This window comes from Salmo trutta, chromosome 30, assembly GCF_901001165.1.
Source record: "Salmo trutta chromosome 30, fSalTru1.1, whole genome shotgun sequence".
Lineage (NCBI taxonomy): Eukaryota > Metazoa > Chordata > Actinopteri > Salmoniformes > Salmonidae > Salmo > Salmo trutta.
This window is the reverse complement of record NC_042986.1, coordinates 23,395,437-23,419,097: the sequence shown is the minus strand read 5'-3', so window position 1 is coordinate 23,419,097 and position 23,661 is coordinate 23,395,437. Positions and strand designations below refer to the sequence as shown.

General features: G+C 44.3%; 1 pseudogene; it reads left to right on the top strand.

Moving 5' to 3' along the window:
* Nucleotides 1-19,589: 19,589 nt before the first annotated feature.
* LOC115168883 (hyaluronidase-2-like) lies at nucleotides 19,590-23,342 on the top strand (annotated as a pseudogene).
* The last annotated feature ends 319 nt before the right edge of the window (nucleotides 23,343-23,661 follow it).

The window sequence follows — 23,661 nt, the reverse complement described above, 5'->3', positions numbered from 1 at the left end:
TACGTACACACACACAAATGCTTATACAGAGGTACTGGAAACACAGCAAACACTCACGATCAACCCACACTTTGAATAGCAAAAGATCACAGTTTAGCAGAAACACAAGTACTAGTAGAATGGCTCTTCCTGTGAAGAATACTAGGGAAAGAGTTGTGGTATAAATGTGTTGAGCTGCATGGATGAGCAATTCTGCTCCAGATGACTGAGTATGTATGTTCAGTAGGGGGTCCAGAGGAGGACTTTGATCATTACCAAGTGTGACAGAAGACTTCTGACAGAGAACACTATTAGACACACACACACACACACACACACACACACACACACACACACACACACACACACACACACACACAAAAGCTTGCAATCCATCTCTAATTCCACAATCTATTTTAATTTCTCAAGATGTTTTATTGATGTTCGTTCTTCTCTGGGTTTTTGAGAGCTGAATGAAATGATAATCACTTTGAAAGTCCTGTTTGAGACACCGTTTTCATACACAAATCTATTCCAAGCTTTGTTCTATCAAGCAGTGCAGCCTTGCAATCATCAGCTAATCTGTTTAATATCCAACAATAGGTATGAATGGGTATGAGTCCCAAATGGCAGCCTATTCTCTTTATAGTGCATTTCTTGCATATGTAGGGAATAGGGTGCCGTTTGGGATGCAGTCAGGGACTTCCTGTTTCCTGTGGAAGAAAAGGGACACAGGGCCAGAGAGAGAGTCTGTGCTTGGTCACAATCTGCCTCTGCTGTGTCCTGCTGACAGTGAAGACTGAGGAGATATTTATTTATATCCAGGTTACAGTTTATTTTAGGAGTACTTTAGAGACTAGGTTCCCTCTGAGGCTAAGGGCCTCTTTGCACTACACTACTAAACTTTGACAACATAAACTAGGTCCAGGAGAGATACTTGTGTAGTCTAAAGAGACAGATCTAGACTCAAATCTCTCTTTAAGGGATGTCTCCCACACCACCTCCGGAGGTAGTGTGGGGGACATCTACACCACATACCCCCCTCTGAGTGATACACTATAAGGACAACTACTCTCCCTGCAAGGATGATCTTACTTACTGTAATACCAGTAGACAGCATTTTTGCTCTGTTAGCCAAATGGAAAATGAAAGGCTTTTAAAATATATTTTTAAAATATCCACACATTTGTGAATCGTTGCATTAATCAAGTGTGCAACACTATGTGCAATATGGTTTAGATTAGAAGCTCCTGTATAGTTTGAATTGCTGTCCTTATTTTGTTTGTCTATGTACCATGATATTTATGGTATCCTAATATAATAGCTGCACTCACACATGAAACAGGAATGTGGCTTTGACCACACCGTGTCCAAGGCTAGTGAAAACAGTGAAGTTGCCAATCTGATGTTGAAGAAAGCTAGATATCACTAAACATATTTTACTCATGTAAATCCACTTGTAAGGAAAGTCCCTCCTTTTCTCCCCCACCTCCCCAGCCCACCATAGTTTGATCAGTCTTATGGCCAGTGTTACTATAAGACCGGAAAAAGCTGTATTCTCAAGGGGTGTGTGTGTGTGTGTGTGTGTGTGTGTGTGTGTGTGTGTGTGTGTGTGTGTGTGTGTGTGTGTGTGTGTGTGTGTGTGTGTGTGTGTTAGGGGGAGGAAAGGGAGTTAAACAGTGCTTCCTTCTACATTCATGTCAGCACAGTAAGACAGACATCTATTCCGGCTATGAGGTTGTCATGGCTACAGCAGGAAGATGGAATGCAGTAAATATCTTTATTTACATCAACCCCATCTCCAGTCATCATAACTAATCTACATTTCCTTTCTGACACACACACAGTCACACACACACAATCGCACTCATGCACGCACACACACATTCGCACACATGCGCACACACGCACACGTACGTGTATTGACTTCCATTACAGTACAGTGTAATTAAACCATTTACATACACATTCTCTCTCTCTGTTTTTGTCAGTTGGTCTTGTTATGGTCTTTCAGGAGAAAGGTCAGAACACGCCAGGAAACCGGCAGTCCTGTCAGAGAGGGGGGAGGAGGGATGCGGGGCATTTGATTTTTGTAAAGGCTACAATCATTCTCACACAAAAAGCAAGCGCTGACCTCGAAAAATGAATGAGGAGAATAAAAAATATGAATTTGACTGCGGATCTCTGTCAATGCCAAGGGCCTGTCAGCAGTGGAATGGGACAGCTGAGGTTAGAATGAATAGCACCAGGGTTCATTTCAATGGAGATGAATAGGAAGAAACAACAGGAGACAGTGCCTGATGATAAAACATAGTACATAACAAGGCCTTTCTTTATCTGCGACCACCCAGAGACCTGAAGCTGTGAGACGAGAGGCTACCCGGGACATGCTCAAGCCTGGGCGTGATTTCATCATCAGATCATATCCCATTTTCTCTAGTGTCCAATAATGTTAAGTTTGTATTATGCGTTGTTACTGTAATATCATATTTTCCCACTGTGAATGGGATCAGTTCACAGCGACCATGCTCAAAGTGTTTAGAAACTACAGATTGAGGAAATTGGAAAAAGTTTTTACTCTTTTCTGCAAGCATATCCCTGGACCTCACCGACCACAGACTAATAGAGCAAAGGAAAGACAGAGATGGTGTGAGACGAAAGAGAGAGGGAGAGAGTGAACCACAGAGGTAGCTAGTGGAGGAGTGGAGAAGGAAAGTGACAGGAGAAAGAAAGAGACTAAACTGGTCACCTGGAGATGAAGCCCCTTGTGTGTGCTTTAGGGAAGTAATGGTCGCTATGGAGAAGCAGTGGTCGCTATGGTAACCCAGGGAGAGCGGGTCAGCGGCTCCAGGAATGTGTTTGCACACAGAGGGGGGGATGATGAGAGGAGGACCCCGCTGGTACAGTTGAAGAGGGCTGTGAATGTCTGCATCTCTGTGGGGGTGTGGGGACAACTGCCACACCACTGGTGCCATCCCACAACAGGAGGGCAGAGGGGCAGGAGAGGGCAGGGTGAAGCAGGTTGACAGGGTGAACCCTGAAAATGATATTCCACTGTGTGTGTGTGTGTGTGTGTACTCCCCGTTCAGTTCACTCACTGTGCCCTTAATGCTTGACACAAATTGCAGGATGTCAGCATCACCTACCAATGACAGTTAATCTTCTCCTCCCACCAGAAGCACACACACACTGACACACACACACACACTGACACACACACACCGACTCGTTCCTGCTTCCCAGACCACAGAACAGACACGCTCACTCAAGCACAAAATGTGAAGTTCAAGCAAGAAAATTCAGTCACATTTCCCAACACATTTCCACCTCATTCAGAGTCAAGCATGATGAAGATCCTGACACGCACACACCCCCAACCTCACACACACCCCCAAACTCACACACCCCCAACCTCACACACACCCCCAACCTCACACACACCCCCAACCTCACACACCCCCAACCTCACACACCCCCAACCTCACACACACCCCCAACCTCACACACCCCCAACCTCACATACACCCCCAACCTCACAACCCCCAACCTCACACACCCCCAACCTCACACACACCCCCAACCTCACACACCCCCAACCTCACACACCCCCAACCTCACACACCCCCCCAACCTCACACACCCCCAACCTCACACATTCACAACCTCACACACACACCCAACCTCACACACCCCCAACCTCACACACCCCCAACCTCACACACCCCCAAACTCACACACCCCCAACCTCACACATCCACAACCTCACACACACACCCAATCTCACACACACCCCCAACCTCACACACACACCCAACCTCACACACACCCCCAAACTCACACACCCCCAACCTCACACACCCCCAACCTCCCATACCCACAACCTCACACACCCCCAACTCACACACACCCCCAACCTCACACACAAACACAATCTCACACAAACACAACCTCACACACAAACACAACCTCACACACACCCCCAACCTCACACACCAACACAACCTCACACAAACACAACCTCACACACACCCACAACCTCACACACAAACACAACCTCACACACACCCCCAACCTCACACACAAACACAACCTCACACCCCCCCAACCTCACACACAAACACAATCTCACAGAAAAACACAACCTCACACACAAACATAAACACACGCACACACAAATCTAGTGGTTCGATTAACACAGCATCTCTGATGGAGCTATTCCTCCCTGTATTTGTCATGGATCATCAAATCCAAGTCCACAGACCCTCTAGCCCTAACACATACACAAAACCAGTGACATTCTGTCCCTGTTCCTGTCTCTGAACCCCTTACAATGGCCTTCTGAACCTCCAATAGGGCTCCTGACCCACCCACCGAGCCTAAATGACCTGTAGCACTCCACACGGCCCCACAGATCAGCCCATGGACCCGACCTTGATTCCAATTGCCACACGACTCCCTTTACTTTGACCTTTTGACATGGTTCAGTTCAAGGGCTGGTGATGGGACTCTGTGTGATCCACACTTGTCACCCTACCTCAAATGCCCCTAATATTTCAACTATGAATGTCCCTTTTCAATCATGGGAGCGATTCAGAATGTATCCATAAAGCCTTAAATGCTTGTTATGGTATGCAGGTGGGGAAAAGCATTTAGACACGGACATCAAGTGGTTACTTTGACACATTTTTCAATGAGAGAAACAAAAGCCATTCCTTTCGCAGGGCAGTGATAATCTGTTTATGTCCATGTACCACCTCTGTATCTCGGCTCAGATTGCCACACTTTCAATAACATTGTCAGCTTCAGAGGCTGGCAGTCACACTGTTAGACAGGACCTGGTAACACAGACGTCCGTGCCAGAACTCAAAGACCCAGTCCAGGAACCGAGGCCAAGGAAAGAGGACAGGATAGCGGTTTCTGGACTGGGCCCTTAAAATTGTTTTTGTCACACTCGTTTTTGTCACACAACAGGCTACACTCAATCTTGTTTTGAATCAATTGTGTTCCTGTTCGGGATGAATAAAAAACAGCAGGGAATGTTTTAAAAATACAAAACTTATATACGTTACACACATATGACCTGCTTTAGATTTTAACGAACGGGCTGTACTTGCTTGTTGGAATAAGACACGATTTGTACTACTATTCTTAGAATCATGTACTGTGTATAATAGCTATAGTGCTGTGCCTACTGACTACATGCCGTACTGTATGCCTGTCATGGCTGCTCTCCTTCTAAGATATGTAACCCTTCCTTCCTCCACAGTCCTCCTCTCTGTCTCTGTACCGCCTGCCAGCTCCCCTCTAAGACATTGTTCTGCAGCTTGCTGCACTTAAAGAGCTGAACTGTCTGCTGGTGGAGCAGTGAAAGGGAAAAATGTTATCGCATTAAAATAAAAACCTCCTTTCATTTGTAAATTCCTGGGACATGCTTTTCCCCCACATCCTTGCTCTGACATGGCTGGTGGACCTAGAAACATCCCACCCCCTTACCTCAGCTCCTTCCATGTGTCTCCATTCAAGAGCAGAGGATCCAGGATCTGCTCCACCCCCCCACCCCCTTTCTCTACTTCAGCTCCGTCTTGCTCCTCTAATTCCATTTATCCTTTTCTAAATAAGGCAGAGATCAAAGCAGACTGGCCCCTCCCCACATCGTCCTGCTTTCCCTCCATCCAGAGCAGCATTGTCCCGGTCCATGTGTCACTCTCTCTCTATCTCTCTCGCTCTCTCGCTCTCTCTTTGTGGGACCCTTTTCTGGTTTCGTGCCATGTCCAACCGCTTCCATTGTCATCTGGTTCCCTAAAGGACCCAACCGCCCAGGCAGCGCCCCCCCCTCACAACTACCTCCTTCTGGACCGTGAACTCCCTCTCTTCCCCTCCCTACACCACCCTCCACTCCACCCATTCCTGCTTCCATGGGGACGAGCCACCTGAAGAGAGCTGCGGATTAGCGGTCCAGTTCAAAGACTTGAGGATTTTTGTCTGGGGGAAGGTCTTTGGGCAGTCAGGGTGGGGGGGATGTTCTGTCTCTGGGCATCAGGGAGCCTGCCTGCAGCTGTGGCCCAAAGCCCAGTTCCTCTGAGGGGCTGTCCGGCCTGCCAACTCCAATCAGCTACAGACCACAGAGGGCCCCCACCAACAGCTAGCAGGTCACAGGTCAAGCAGCCCAACCTAGCCTGACATACCTCGGCTCCACAGTCCTCTCTGCCTCACTGGGCATATAATGCACCTAGCTAGCACGCTCAGTGGGACTGATCAATGCTCAGAGACATTAATCACAGGAGAGTCTTCACAGTGGGCATCGACTTTGACCTAACACTATTTAATGGATTCCTTTCCCTTTCTCCTTTTCACCTCATCACTAGCACTGAAACTTTTTTCACTAATCAGGCTCCTACAGTGGTCACAGAAATTGGGAGGTAGCCACAATATATCCTCAATACCGTAATTTAGTGTGGAAATTAATTATTTGACCCAATTTTGTAATCTCACAGAGCTCCCAGTGTCAATGTTTCAGTATTCCAGTGGTTCGGGTCAGGACCATGAAGAGGACTTTATTCACATGTTTATTACTATTATAGGTGGGAATTTCAAACACACAACACTTGTAGGAGCTATATTAGTGTTAAAACCCCGTTTTTGAGGATGTTCTTTTCTCCCATTTGGCTTACATTCCTACTGGATGGAGTCATGTAGAACACAGCACAATAGCATAGCCTACACTTGGCAACAATTCTACTCTTAGTCCAGTCTTGCAATGTCAGCCAAACTCTAATGCCTGTGTGGTGGGTCTGTGTGCTGTGCTGTACTGGGCTGTACTTTGTTGATTGAAGCTACTGGCTGGCTGGCTTGCTGGCGGGCGGGCGAGCGGATGGATACACAGGGAGCTCAGTGGTAGCCTGGTCTCAGGAGGTGGCCTTCATAGCCACACTTAGACCATCGCCGAGAGGATTTGACCAACAACCGACTAACTTTATAACCTCTGCTCTTTGCTGTTTACTGTGGTTCTCTGCTGAGGGGTATCCTACAAAGCAGGTTTGAGGAGTTAGCGAGGTAACTTTGGTCAACTCTAAGTTCAACTCGGGATAACGGTCATACGTAAGTGGCTCACCTTTTAGCTAGGTGCAATTCTATGGTGTCGAATCCTTCAGAACTAACCTACGGAACTCCAGAGGACATATGACTAAAACAATTATTCCCTCATTATGTCGAGATCACAACTTATTTATCTCATGATCACCACATAACAAAAGTTGTTTTGTCGAGATCACAAGATAAACTCTATGAATAGGAGTGAACCTACTCATGATAGATGGACAGTATGGTTGAGGTGGCAGGGCACGGTGGACCAGCGCATCCGTTTTTATTCACTGCTACACTAAGTGGCCTTGTGGTTAGAGTGTCCACCCTTGTGGTTAGAGTTTCCGGGCTGAGAATGGAACGTTGTGAGTTTGATCCCTCGACGAGTCATACCAAAAACTGTAAAAATGGGACCTGAAGCGCCTCTGCTTGGCACTCAGCACTGAGGAGATACAGTAGATTGGGGGTAAGGCCCTGTGGAAGACTAGCGTCCTGCCCAGGGGGTGCACTTGTACATCAAGCTGTTGTGACAAAGTAAAATGTAGAGTTTCCATCAACCTTGCTTGCACTGCGCACAATTTAAATATCAAAGAACACCGCAGTTTGTGGGCAGAGTAGTGGGTGAAACCATTTACTTCAGAAAAAGGTGTGATATTATTAAGGCTCAGGAGAAGACCCAGATGCAGACAGTTTTGAAGTAGCAAAAGTTTATTACAGAAACAGGTGGGCAGGCAAACGACAGGTCAAGGGCAGGCAGAGGTCAGTAATCCAGGGTGGTGTTACAAGGTACAGAACGGCAGGCAGGCTCAGGGTCAGGGCAGGCAGAATGGTCAAAAACCGGGAAAGCTAGAAAGATGGGTGACACCTGGAGGGGGGTGGAGACAAGCACAAAGACAGGTGAAACAGATCAGGATGTGGCAGATATAAATAAAGTTTCCTTTCGTTATGTGTTGTCGAATTCATAAAAATATTTGCTGCCATTCTACTAAGGTTGTCAATACGAGAGGTCTTCAGACTTACCATTTTTTAAATGATTTTCCTTGAAAGAACAACTAGTGGGTTTTGAGTTCTTCTCCCCTATTTGGAAAGTTGGTCTGCCTGCTCCTCAGTCTGAGAGAGATATTATGAGAGCAGGTTTGAGTCTCTTTCCTCTGTACATAAAAAACGATTTAAAACTGTATAACACAATAGTGTCTTTGGAATGTGGCTATGTATATACTTATGTTGCCGTTAATGTATTTAAAGCCTATTTCGGCAAGTTAACCAAGTTTTTGCTGGCTTAGCTAGCCACGTTAATGACGAGCTAACTAGCACCGTCAGTCAGTGCACTGTAATGTCACTCTAGCTATTGCTAGAAATATTAAGTGAATGTTTATTTTTTTACTACCTTAAAAGGTTTATATAAAAAGGACATGTGTTATTAGTTTTGTTGCGTTCTAAAATATATCTTGTGTCTTACCTAACCAGTGAACGTGTGGCTGTGACCGTCCTCTCAATGTCTGTCATCACTGTTTGATATCTTCTACTGCAGGAATGCTTTACTTTAGTTTGTTATTTTCTAAACAGAACGCATCTATACTATATGATCACTTTGTGCATTGAGTCTGAGAGAGATATTCTGAGAGCAGTGAACGTGTGGCTGTGACTGTCCTGTCAATGCCTGTCATTATCGTTTGATATCTTTAACTGCAGATAAAAACCAAGACAACCTGGAGTGTGGGTGTCCGTGTGCCTTTCTTCTGGGTGGCTATATGAAGTTGGTTACAGTGCCCCACGCTACAGAAGCAGGAGATAGGGTCCTGCCCTATGAGCCGTTCCGGCTCGCACAAGCCAAGGCTACTTACTTACTGTCACTATGGGATGGTACATTTCATGCCAACATCATGCTTTCATTTGTGTTTGAAGCTCATTATCCGTTTATAAATTAGAATGTTAGTAAGCTAAATGCCCCTTACCTTGAGCTAAGGGCTTTTAAACCCTGAATGATGCCTGACAGGCAGCACTGTCTCCCAGGCTGTGTGCCACCCCCAAGACCACAGCCAATCACATGCAAGCAACAATGCACCTAACTTGGCTAGTCTTTTGAGCCAGTGAGCTAGTTAGGTAGTTTTGTTAGTTAGATAGCTATCTAGCTAGCTTTTTATCTATGTTAGCTTTCATAAGTGACATGTGTATAATTGTAAGGGACACTTCATATTTTATAGATAATATTTACATTTACAGAGTGGGTGAGCTCCATTTCTGACAGGCGGATCAATTTCAATAGCAGCCTCAGAAGCTGATAAATCCGGACGCTGCTTTGTAAGCTGTTTCATATGTAAGGCTCCTTGCAGTCAGCCTACAAGGCAGAATCCTGACTTATCAGCCCAATCGCTTGCAAATGAACTCAATGCCACAAATAATTAATTTAAGGTTTTATTTACTAGACTTAATAAGTTGGAAAACAAGGTTGTTAAAGACATGTTATAAAACAGGGTACAATGGGGTACAACACAGTTATTGAGGTGAGAGTCTCCACAGTATAACTGGTTTCCGTACTCAACTCAGGCAAATACAACAGAACATTCACAAGACTTTTGAAAATGACATGATCTTATTCACTGAAAGAGAAAATGTGAGAGGACTTCGTCAATTTAGGCATTCACAACTGTGAAACTCTAGAGCGCACCAACCAGGAATAGACATGAACTAGGCTACCAATTAGCCTCCGATGTGGAGAGTGCCAAGACAGTATTGATCATGGGTTTGTAAATTAAACTTTCCGTCTTACAATACTCTTAGAACTTCCACCACTTTACACACACACTGCCACTTTCAGAGGAGATGAAGAATATAACAGGGTAATAGTACTTGTACGTCAGTGTTGCCTGCCCAGTTGGATTCCGATTAGGATGGGATGGAGCAGGGATGGATGGTTGTCCAAGTCTCTCTTGACAGCAGTGCTGAGGCCAGAAGGCCTAAATAATTCATAGCCCAAGCAGCGATACCCACTTCTCTCTCTGTCAGTACTCAGTCCAGGAAAGTAACGTCTATTGGAGTTGTTTCCGTGCAGCTAATTCTTTCTCTGATCACAGCCGGGATGGATGGGGAACTTAGTTACTTTGTTTTAAATGAGCCCACTGTGTGTTCCGCAGGGACACCTCTGGGATGATTGCTTTGGTCTGAATAGAATACGTTTTCGTCAGTAGGTGTTTGGCTTCAAAGGAGGTATGGATCAATCTGTTCACCTGGTGTAGCAAGTCCTGTAATTTATACAGATACTCACAGAGGGCGGGCCGATTAGGCCAGACAGCGTGTCACAGGGATCACCCAGTTGATTCTGAGAATCCAGCACATTCCTGTCCATTCACACAAACCTGGAATTTCCTCATAAGTGTCTACAACATGTCTTATTGTACAAAAAACTGTTCAACAGTCCTTAGGATGAAATACGCGGCCTGTAGGTTCCAAACATGCCTTGGGTGAAATGTCCACATTCCATGTTACAGCAAATACACGTTATACCCCTTTTAATGACATCAGAAGAGAAATTTCACAGTATGCTTCAAGTTATCTCAACATGTCATGAGTCCTTCAGTTTGATACATTGTTCAGAAAACGTGTTTAAATGTCCTTGCGCTATTGATGGCACTTTCCTTTGTTACAAAGGGATATCATAGACCCCCCCCCCCCCTGGAATTCACATCCCTGGCACCTGAAAGACTAGCTGAAAATCCCCCATAACATGTGAGTCATAAAAGATGGTTGGCTGATTGGCCGAGAGTGTCTGTCTTTTGGCTTGTGATAGTGCTTGAGGAGGGCAAAAGTGTAAATCTTGGCCTGGAATGTGGTACATAGGGAATATTTGTTCTCCACCACCCACAACGGTGGATGTGTGACTTCTCTTGTGGGGTCTTGTTACAACAGAGAAAATCTCAACAAAACTTTTGTCATGTCGTGATCATATGAGATAAATAAATTATGATCTCGGGGCAAGGGTTCTGATCTAGAAGCACGGTTTCGACTGCTCCTACAGTTTTGCTTGGGTACTGCAGTTTAACTGACACCCGGCCCAGACAGACAATTTCCATAGATGGCCACATAGAGAAGTCAGATATGAAAATTCCTAATAAGATACTTTAGTCATCACTTTTGTGCACAAAACATCAATTTCTTTTTTCATCACTCAGAGCCAATGTCTGACATGTTTTTGGATGACGTGATGACGTCGTCGCTGCTCGCGCTGTTCCCTGTGCTAACTACAGGGTAATTACCCTGATTGAAATGACTAAGCCGCGAGTTGAGGACTAATCTCTCTTGCAAAGATTGCATCATCATCCCCTTCATTTGAGGAAGACGACTGATTAAATACTTGACTAATCAGATGTTTTTTTGTGTGTAAAACAATTATAATGTTACATTTTTGTTTATGTCACATTTTTGTTTTGATTTCGGCACAAATAAAAATGTGGCATTGTTTCGCCCAGGAATTGATGTTTCAGCGTTGTCGCAATGAAGAGTTCGGCATTCAATTAGGGTTTCCACTAGTTACCAAAGCCACAAAGTCAAAATTGACTGTAGGCTTATTGTAAAATATCATGAAAAACAAATTTTAACATTAATTTAAGGTTATGGTTAGGCAAAAAGTTAGTGTGGTTAAGGTTAGAGTTAGATTTAAAATAACATTTTAAGAAGAGCGATTGCAGAAATGGGAACTTTGTGGCGCTGGTAACTAGTGACTACCTTCGACTAGGGATGTGTGAAATGGTTAGCTTTAGAAAACCCTGAGAAGATCTAGCTTGCTTCATAGAATACCCCTCTGGTTTTATGTTTGAATACATTTTTCAGAGACAATATTTTCCATCTGCTATGTTTTACAGATGGTCATACTATCAACAAACTATCTGTTGATAAGCAACTGCTTGCTAAGTCTCTCATTGTTGCCGCTTGCTATAGACCTCCCTCTGCCCCCAGCTGTGCGCTCGATACCATATGTGAATTGATTGCCCCCCATCTATCTTCTGAGCTCGTGCTACTAGGTGACCTAAACTGGGACATGCTTAACATCCCGGCCATCCTACAATCTAAGCTTGATGCCCTCAATCTCACACAAATTATCAATGAACCTACCAGGTACAACCCCAAATCTGTAAACACGGGCACCCTCATAGATGTCATCCTAACTAACTCGCCCTCCAAATACACCTCTGCTGTTTTCAATCAAGATCTCAGCGATCACTGCCTCATTGCCTGCATCCGTAATGGGTCTGCGACCAAACGTCCACCCCTCATCACTGTCAAACGCTCCCTAAAACACTTCTGCGAGCAGGCCTTTCTAATCGACCTGGCCGGGGTATCCTGGAATGACATTGACCTCATCCAGTCAGTAGATGATGCCTGGCTATTATTTAAAAGTGTCTTCCTCACAATCTTAAATAAGCATGCCCCACTCCAAAAATGTAGAACTAGGAATAGATATAGTCGTTGGTTCACTCCAGACCTGTCTGCCCTTGACCGGCACAAAAACATCCTGTGGCGTTCTGCATTAGCATCGAATAGCCCCCGTGATATGCAACTTTTCAGGGAAGTTGGGAACAAATATACACAGGCAGTTAGAAAAGCTAAGGCTAGCTTTTTCAAACAGAAATTTTCATCCTGTAGTACTAACTCAAAAAAGTTCTGGGACACTGTAAAGTCCATGGAGAATAAGAGCACCTCCTCCCAGCTGCCCACTGCTCTGAGGCTAGGAAACACTGTTACCACCGATAAATCCACTATAATTGAACATTTCAATAAGCATTTCTCTACTGCTGGCCATGCTTTCTACCTGGCTACCCCTACCCCGGTCAACTGCCCAGCACGCTCCACAGCAACCTGCCAAAGCCCCCACCATTTCTCCTTCACCCAAATCTAGATAGCTGATGTTCTGAAAGAGCTGCAAAATCTGGACCCATACAAATCAGCCGGACTAGACAATCTGGACCCTCTCTTTTTAAAATTATCTGCCAAAATTGTTGCAACCCCTATTACTAGCCTGTTCAACCTCTCTTTCGTATTGTCTGAGATTCCCAAAGATTGGAAAGCTGCCGCGGTCATTCCCCTCTTCAAAGGGGGTGACACTCTAGACCCAAACTGCTACAGACCTATATCCATCCTACCCTGTCTTTCTAAGGTCTTCGAAAGCCAAGTTAACAAACAGATTATCGACCATTTCGAATCCCACTGTACCTTCTCCGCTATGCAATCGGGTTTCAGAGCTGGTCATGGGTGCACCTCAGCCACGCTCAAGGTCCTAAACCACATCATAACCACCATCGATAAGAGACATTACTGTGCAGCCGTATTCATCGACCTGGCCAAGGCTTTCGACTCTGTCAATCACCACATTCTTATTGGCAGACTCGACAGCCTTGGTTTCTCAATTGATTGCCTCGCCTGGTTTACCAACTACTTCTCTGATAGAATTCAGTGTGTCAAATCGGAGGGCCTGCTGTCCGGACCTCTGGCAGTCTCTATGGGTGTGCCACAGGGTTCAATCCTCGGGCCGACTCTCTTCTCTGTATACATCAATGATGTCGCTCTCGCTGCTGGTGATTCTCTGATCCAACGCCTATGGAGACGACACCATTCTGTATACTTCTGGCCCTTCTTTGGACGCTGTGTTAACAAACCTCCAGATGAGCTTCAATGCCATACAACTCTCCTTCCGTGGCCTCCAACTGCTCTTAAATGCAAGTAAAACTAAATGCATGCTCTTCAACCGATCACTGCCCGCACCTGCCCGCCTGTCCAGCATCACTACTCTGGACTGTTCTGACTTAGAATATGTGGACAACTACAAATACCTAGGTGTCTGGCTAGACTATAAACTCTCCTTCCAGACCCACATTAAGCATCTCCAATCCAAATTTAAATCTAGAATCGGCTTCCTATTTTGCAACAAAAGCATCCTTCACTCATGCTGCCAAACATACCCTCGTAAAACTAACCATCCTACAGATCCTCAACTTCGGCGATGTCATCTATAAAATAGCCTCCAACACTCTACTCAACAAATTGGATGCAGTCTATCACAGTGCCATCCGTTTTGTCACCAAAGCCCCATATATCACCCACCACTGCGACCTGTACGCTCTTGTTGGCTGGCCATCGCTTCATACTCGTCGCCAAACCCACTGGCTCCAGGTCATCTACAAGTCTCTGCTAGGTAAAGCCTCGCCTTATCTCAGCTCACTGGTAACCATAGCAGCACCCACCCATAGCACCCGCTCCAGCAGGTATATCTCACTGGTCACCCCCAAAGCCAATTCCTCCTTTGGCCGCCTTTCCTTCCAGTTCTCTGCTGCCAATGACTGGAACGAACTGCAAAAATCTCTGAAGCTGGAGACCCATATCTCCCTCACTAGCTTTAAGCACCAGCTGTCAGAGCAGCTTACAGATCACTGCACCTGTACGTAGCCCATCTGTAAACAGCCCATCCAACTACCTCATCCCCATACTGTATTTATTTATTTATCTTGCTCCTTTGCACCCCAGTATCTCTACTTGTACATTCATCTTCTGCACATCTACCATTCCAGTGTCTAATTGCTATATAGTAATTACTTCGCCACCATGGCCTATTTATTGCCTTAACTTACCTCATTTGCACTCACTTAATATATATTTTTCTTTTTTTCTACTGTATTATTGACTGTATGTTTGTTTATTCCATGTGTAACTCTGTGTTGTTGTATGTGTCGAACTGCTGTGCTTTATCTTGGCCAGGTCGCAGTTGCAAATGAGACTAGCCTACCTGGTTAAATAAAGGTGAAATAAATTAAATAAATAAAAATAAGGTTAGGGTTAGGTTTAGAGAGAAGGGTAAGGGTTAAGTTTAGGGTTAGGATAAGGTTAAAGCTAGGGTTAGGGTTAGTATATAGTTAGCTAAAATGTTACTGATAGTTTGTAGAGCATGTACAGATGGACAGTTGACCAGGGCAGCTCTAGCAGGACAGACATTTGATGAACTTACTTGTTGGAAAGGTGGCATCCTATGACAGTGCCTCTTTGAAAGTCACTGAGTTCTTCAGCAAGGCCATTCTACTGCCAATGTTTGTCTATGGAAATTGCATGGCTGTGTGCCCGATTTATACTCCTATCAGCAACAGGTGTGGCTGAAATAGCCAAATCCACTAATTTGATGGGGTGTCCACATACTTCTGTATATATAGTGTATATATATATTTAATTTAGTCTCAATATGAGCAAAACACACACTACATGAGAGGAGCACAGTTTCAGCCGCAGGGCCGGAAGCGTCTGTATTGACATGAGGTGCTTTACTTGAGGGATACAACTGCAACACGTTTCTGGAGTTAAAGTAAAAACAACACCGTAACCAACCAATCAACCAACGGACCTGACCTACCCCAATCACCAACCCAAGGTTGCTGAAGCTGAAAGTGTGAATAGAATATATTCTACAAAATATATATCCTATGAAACAGTGTAAAATGGGGACCTACTTTCATCTTATCTAAACCCAACCACCACCTTAAACAACTTTAGAAGCAATGCATCCAACTGTGAGCCATCCTGAAGGCGTGCCACCACCACCTGACCTAAAAACCTGCTGCCACCCAGCCAGCTGACCTGCGACCTGCCAGCACCCTAGTCAACCACCAGTGCTTTGCACACAGATCACTCAACACCACACCCACCTGTCGTGTAGGTCACCCAAACCACCTGATCTGTTTCCATGGTGATGTGCACCAGAGTGCAGGATTCATCTCAGATCCCTCATAATCTCAGGTCTTTCAACCGGCCAGGAAAATCTTATCTGCCAATCCGCACATGGGCGAATGGACACACGCAAACACACACACACACACAGACACGCTTGCGCTTCAGACAATCAGGTCTCGGCCTTTTCATTTCAGTACTGAGAAAAGCAATCGTAGACATAAATATACAATGATCTCTACAATTGTAGCATGGAAAACAGGCACATTTACCACCACTATTGCTTTGTGATTCTCAAACCAACCTATATTACTTTTAGTACATATTTGTAATCACCATAAGGATTCTATGCTGATGTTCAGGCCCAAATAGACATATGAAACTGTAGAAAATATTGAAAGATTGAAAACAAAATACAGAGCTGCTGACTAAGGAACATGAATACTGGGGAAAAGCATAGAGAAAGTAAGAAACATGAGGGACATGAAAAAGACAAAAGTACAGACATACATTTGAAGTCGGAAGTTTACATACGCCTTAGCCAAAAACATTTAAACTCAGTTATTCACAATTCCTGACATTTAATCCTAGTAAAAATTCCCTGTCTTAGGTCAGTTAGTATCACCACTTTATTTTAAGAGTGTGAAATGTCAGAATAATAGTAGAGAGAACAATTCTTTTCAGCTTTAATTTCTTTCATCCAATTCCCAGTGGGTCAGACGTTTATATACACTCAATTAATATTTAGTAGCATTGCCTTTCAATTGTTTAACTTGGGTCAAAAACGTTTCGGGGAGCCTTCCACAAGCTTCCCACAATAAGTTGGGTGAATTTTGTCCCATTCCTCCTGACAGAGCTGGTGTAACTGAGTCAGGTTTGTAGGCCTCCTTGCTCGCACACGCTTTTTCAGTTTTGCCCACAAATATTCTATAGGATTGAGATCAGGGCTTTGTGATGTCCACTCCAATAGCTTGACTTTGTTGTCCTTAAGCCATTTTGCCAGAACTTTGGAAGTATGCTTGGGGTCATTGTCCTTTTGGAAAACCCATTTGCGACAGAGCTTTAACTTCCTGACTGATGTCTTGAGATGTTGCTTCAATATATCCACATAATTTTCCTTTCCTCATGATGCCATCTATTTTCTGAAGTGCACCAGTCCCTCCTACAGCAAAGCAGCCCCACAACATGATGCTGCCACCCCCGTTCTTCACGGTTGGGATGGTGTTCTTTGGCTTGCAAGCCTCCCCCTTTTTCCTCCAAACATAACGATGTTCATTATGGCCAAACAGTTCTATTTTTGTTTCATCAGACCGGAGGACATTTCTCCAAAAAGTATGATCTTTGTCCCCATGTGCAGTTGCAAACCGTAGTCTGGGATTGATTTGCACTTTTCGCACCAAAGTACGTTCATCTCGGGGAGACAGAATGCGTCTCCTTCCTGAGCGGTGTGATGGCTGCGTGGTCCCATGGTGTTTATACTTGCGTACTATTGTTTGTACAGATGAACGTGGTACCTTCAGGCGTTTGGAAATTGCTCCCAAGGATGAACCCGACTTGTGGAGGTCTACAATTATTTTTGGTTTTGATTTTCCCATGATGTCAAGCAAAGAGGCACAGATTGAAGGTAAGCCTTGAAATACATCCGCAGGTACACCTCCAATTGACTCAAATTATGTCAATTAGCCTATCAGAAGCTTTTAAAGCCATTACATAATTTTCTGGAATTTTCCAAGCTGTTTAAAGGCACAGACAATTTAGTGTATGTAATCTTCTGACCCACTGGAATTGTGATACAGTGAATTATTTGTGAAATAATCTGTCTGTAAACAATTGTTGAAAAAATTATTTGTGTCATGCACAAAGTAGATGTCCTAACCGACTTGCCAAAACTATAGTTTGTTAACAAGAAATTTGTGGGGTGGTTGAAAAACTAGTTTTAATGACTCCAACCTAAGTGTATGTAAACTTCCGACTTCAACTGTATGTATGACACACTTCTGTCTTTTAGTTTTTCAGACAAATTCTAGGAAGGATGAGACGTTGCCTCATTCAGTAAATTTGCCTTTTTCAATGATGGCAACATTTTCCAGTCCTCTTCCACATTAAAGTTCCACAGAAAGAGCAGGATACGTTTTTTTTAAGAAATCAAAATAAAGATTCTGTTGCCAAGTTTAGAGGGCGATTCTTAAGTTTAGAGGGTGATTCTTAAGTTTAGAGGGTGATTCTTAAGTTTAGTGGGGGGATTTCTTAGGGTCTAAGTATGACACTGTAGTATTTTTGTACTTTTTCCAGACAGGGAGTGACTTGGATAAGAGTATACTGTATGAGTGTATGATTAAATGTGTCAAAAAGAGTAAAAAGTACAATATTTTCTTTAGGAATGTAGTGAAATAAAAGTTGTCAAAATGTAAATAGTAAAGTACAGATACCCACAAAAACATTTACATCATTTTGCAGACGCTCTTATCCAGAGCGACTTACAAATTGGTGCATTCACCTTATGATATCCAGTGGAACAACCACTTTACAATAGTACATCGAATAGTACATCGAAAATGAACTAAACAACTGGGGAAGCGAGAGAGCAGGGCCTCCCTCACTAACCATTCACTGAAACACTCAAATATAACTTTTCCAACTTCCACTTTAGAAATTATAATTGATGTAAACTACAGTGGTTCAATGTTTCCAGGAATAGGCTCAAATTTAGTTTATTCAGCTAGATAACTTGGTACAGTATTCTTCCGTGAATCCCACCCAGTGCACCGTATCCTATGACGCCGTAGCTAACTAGCATGCTAGCATCCAATAACACACGGTTAGCACCAATACTTGGTTACAACAAACTATCAATGGATCATTCGTGTCCGTGTCTAGTTCCTTTCATAACGCAGAAGTAATTAAACGTTGGCTAGCTAACACAAAGTCAGTCCTGCTAGCTACGCTAAAACGACTTAAGTAATACTTAAAAATATTTTACTTAAGTACTTTACCCCACTATTTTTTGAAATATATTAAATTGGGGGGGACCCCTACTTCCCGCAGCTACGAGGCTACCTGCCACCCAACAAAAGCACAAAGGGTTCTTGTCCATGATATCAGTTGACTGATTTCTTAGACCGAGGTAGTTAATCCTTTAGGTTTGACATTGAATCCTATATGTTCACATGCTTGGTGGTGTACCCTCCCCTTCACTCCTGATCAGTAAAACAAACAAAAGCAGATTACTGTTAAAAGATTAGAGCTTTACCCAAAATAGGATAGATTCTTAAAAATGTCCGGTATTAGGGATTTACTGTCTTTCACGGGGCTGTAACGGTAGTGATCAAAAATCATAGTGTAGTATAACAAAAAGCCTGTTGGTTTTTGTAGTTGTCTTTGGCATGGCTCCCTCTGCTGCACTACTGAGTAATTACTGAGCAGTATTCCTGAGCATCATCTCTGGCCAATGTGGGCGGCACTAATGAATCCAATTAACTCTTGGTAATTAACTCTTGGTAATTAACTCTTGGTAATTAACTCTTGGTAATTGCCTTTCTGAGGCATCCTTTTCCTCTAGTCTACGTCTCCTCTGCTGGTGCTGCCACTGACACACACACCTCATCAATCATATTTTCCTTTGTTTCAGGCCTGTACTCTTGGAGGCCAAAATAAGATTGCATAAGAATCCCGCCAGTCAATGAGAATGGTTTAAATACTGTCTGGTGGCGACATGGGGATGACTAGGAGCTCTATTCAATCCATATCGCGAAAGTTCAGCATTACAGCGTGATTGAAATGTAAAGGCAATGTTCCCGCGTTAGAGGAGACTGCATTCACAGTAAAATATGCGTATGTTGGCTCTTTACCCTAACGCTTCAGTGATACAGATTGAATAGAGGCCTAGGAGTTATTGGGGCAGCCTGGCAAAGTCATTTGTTTGTTGACGTCAGGTTTTTGTGATTAAATTGTTATTGTTGACTATGATTCAATGACAGTACATGTCATTTGTTAACTTTACATACTGTAGCAATGTGTTGCCTCCACATGTTGACAGCTGAGGTGAGGGTCTTTCTGTGTTGTATTCCCAAGGCGAGGCCTTCCCCAACACCTCAAACCGGAAGGACACCTCCAGAATAAACAGGAGGACCTGGCGGCCGCGCTACCCTCTCCGGGGTACCGGGGTACCAGGGAATGGGGTACTGGGTTGGGGCCAGTGTTCCCAGCGGTGGGGAAGGAACCGTGAGAAACAAGGCATCTACCTGGAGGGCTCTGTTGAGGACATTCTTCCCTAACTGGACCACAGAAGAGGTGGAGAAGTGGTCTCAGGTAAGATCCTCATCACGACAGTGCCAGTTTATAGTAATAGGATAAATAGACATTATAGATGCTATTCACTATGTCACAGTTGTCTCATAATGATGATGTCATCCCGTCCCCCATGTGGACTTTGAGACGGTGGCCCAGTCCATCCTTATGGAGACACTGTGGGAGATAAGGAGGCTCCGCCCCAAGGCTCTGTGGGGCGTGTCCTAGTACCCCAACTGCTACAACTCTGTCCCCCTCAGTCAATCTCAAATTATACGGGCCGCTGTCCCGCTGCTGAAATGGCATTGAACAACTTTCTGCTATGGCTATGGAAACGCTGCTCAGCCCTCTACCTTGCCCTCACGCTAGAGAAGCTGCAGGGCGGGATCTCAGGGGCCAGACTGTACACATCTAATCAGATCCGGAGGGGCACTGAGAGTGACAGGCTTGGGTGAGACCGCCTACGACTTTCCTGTGTTCCTATTAGTCAGTAGTGTCTATACGTCAACTAACACTTTTCTGTATGAGGTGAGAGATAGTGCTGGGTGGAAGTGGATGTTACCATATTTTTGATGGTGGTTTCTCTCTGTCTGGTGGGTCTGTAACTAATGTATAACTGTGTGATGTTCCCTCAGGTGGACTTGGTCAACGATATTGGTTAGAGTGCTGCCATGGGGGTAGCAGGGGTTATCCTCTGGGAGAATGATCCAGGTGTCTTCTCTTCAAGGACCAGTGGCAATTTTAGCATGTAAATCTTGGTGGGGCAAAAAAAAAAGTGAGATGCATGCCAGCAAAGCAACAACACAACACTAAACAATACATGAATTGCACTATAACGGTGACAAACGGTGCCCACAAACTGTTAGGGCCTACATAAAGCTGTCCCAACAGTAGAGTCCCAACAGCAGTCCCAACACTTTACCACTGCTACACCTGGCTATCAGCGGAGCCTTGTCTGGCAGCGAAACAGTTCATTCAGCCTCATTTACTGCCTTTTAGAAAAACATAGCTGATATGGCTGACTTGCTTAAACAAATGTGGTTTCTACTAACAATTGAGATGTACAAACTATGGCATAAGGGAATGACAAGCGGATTAGAGGCAATCCGTAATTTCGATTAAGACATCAATGAGTGAGCTAGGAAGGATGTCATCAATATAACTATTTGTTCAGCACTTTGAAATGTACAGCGACAGAATTCAGAACATGGGCCGTTATTACAGTGTTCTCCCTGTACACCAAGTCAGAACCGTAGGATAAATAAAGGGGGCATATAAGCAGACATTTCTCAAACAGTTTATAGGCTACATGTGCACACCAAGTCAGAACAGTAGGCGAAGTTGAGAGATGAAAATAGACCAAATTATTAGAGTGAGGCACACGGGCTACTAACAGCTTACTACACAACGTACACTTAGTATTACTTTCTTAGCTACAGTATACATATCTCCCTGGCATATTACATAATTTATGCAGCAGCATACAATACATTTTTGGACTCACCTTGTTGTGCTGTGCTCACTTGAACAGGAAGGTGGCACGGCAGTCCTTCATGGGCAAATTTTGTCATCAAACTTTGTCATCGAAGTCTGACATTCTCTGGATTTATGGTGCTTTCAAGACAAATGGGAACTTAAAAAAAAGGTTGAATCTTGATGACGTCAGTGATCTTCAGGTCGTAGCTCTAGAAAGAGGCCCGAGTACCTGGATTTACAATTCCGAGTTGGATGAAAGTTCAAAACCTATTTTCCCAGTCGTAGCTCATTTTTCCTGAGTTCCCAGTTGTCTTGAACTCACTAAAGTCAGATTTTGAAGTTCCGGCTTAACATTTATTTTGAGCGCGGCACAAATCATGCTTAATTGACAGCATGGCCAATGTTGAATTTTTATCATTTTAAACTAGGAAAGGAGCCCCTTAATCTTAGACTTGGGACCACACATCCACTCCACTGAATAGCAGGCTAGTGATTGCTTTGCAAGCTTGCTTTTAGCCACTGATTCCTTCCAAACCACTCATGGTTGAATTTGCGATTTCCAACTTGTTGTGTAATGTTTATGTCCAATGGCCGATGAGCATCGAGACGTTTTATCTATAATTTCTCTTCATTATTTCTCTTCATATGACAAGGATTAAAAATGATTTGCCAGTAGATTGTTGACTTGCTTCATGATGATAACGGCTAGCTATTTTGAAAGTATGATGTTGACATGATCAGTCCAACCATAGCTACTGTACATATAACGTGATTTGACGTAATTTTATCTGTGGCCAATGACCTTGAGCCTTCTTGGATGGGCACTTCTAATGTAACTCTATGGCAGCACCCAAGGGGCTTGAATTTTCAAGCTCTACCCTTAGACTTGGTGGTGATGTAGTGTCCCCATGAGTGACAGAACACTGAGTCAATCACGACGCAACGCTCCATATTTTCTGCTGGCTTACCCCACCACCAAAGAAAGCACTGAGCTAAGATGAAACACCTGCATTTTAGAGCTGCCTCACTAAAGAAAACAAAAAAAGAGACCATGTTTGTATGCAGCTTTATGAACGCAATGATATATTTACATTTTTTTACATGGTTTGCAAACTGATATGTGACACGTATTAATGCCAAAATAACGTGCAAAACAGGCATTGCTAAAAAGGTGGGGCTCTGCCCCACCTGCCCTGAATGACGGGTCACCATTGACAAGGACTCAGATCTCTTAAATCTTCCATACATTGTCAGTCATACTAATGTAACTGTGTCTGAGGTCTGCGAATGACATTTCCCCTCTGTGTCTCCCCCCAGAGAGCCTGCTCAGAGCTAGCCACATTCATGCTTGAGGTTCTGGGCCCATACGCTGTCAACGTGACCAGAGCCTGTGCGGCGTTTCCCTATGCCAGGGGCGTGGCCACTGCTTGTGCCGCAAATCCAAGAGCTCCGCCTCCCTGCACCTGCCCCCCTCCAACTTCCTGATGACACAGAGGAAGGTAGAGATGGTGCAAGTCACAGACCAGCTGGATCCTGGCAACCTGGAGGCCTGGAAAAGGGACTTACAGTGCCTGTGGTATGAGTCCCTGGAGGGGCCAGTCACTGAGGAGGTCCTCAAGGACAGGGCTGAGGTCAGGGCACAGAGTGCCCTTCCAGCCAGACTGAATCCCCCCTTATTGAGTGAGCTGAACCAGGGAACCAGCCCCACCCTCGCTCTCTTGAACCACAGTGGACCGTCACTCACTGCACCTCTACTGCTGGTATTAACCACAGCTTTAAGCCTTAGCCTGAACACAGACTTATGCCTGAACTCCTGACTAACCTGCTGGACTATCAGGTCAGGCTAAAGACTGTCGCACTAGTGTAGAAAAAAATGGCATGGTACAAAATAGATCTATTTCTAAAAATGAAATCTGAAAAATATACTTTTATTTTGGAAAGTGGAAATTTTTTGGGGTCTGTATTGTCTAAACAAACAAATATACTTTTTATTCATAGGATGCCATAACATTGCCATCCTTTCTTGTCTCGTCGACAGTTGTGTGTGTTCACTTCATAACAGGCCAGTACTGGATGTTTCTGGGGCGGTAGGTAGCCAAGCGGTTAAGAGCATTTGGCCAGTAACTGAAACGTCGC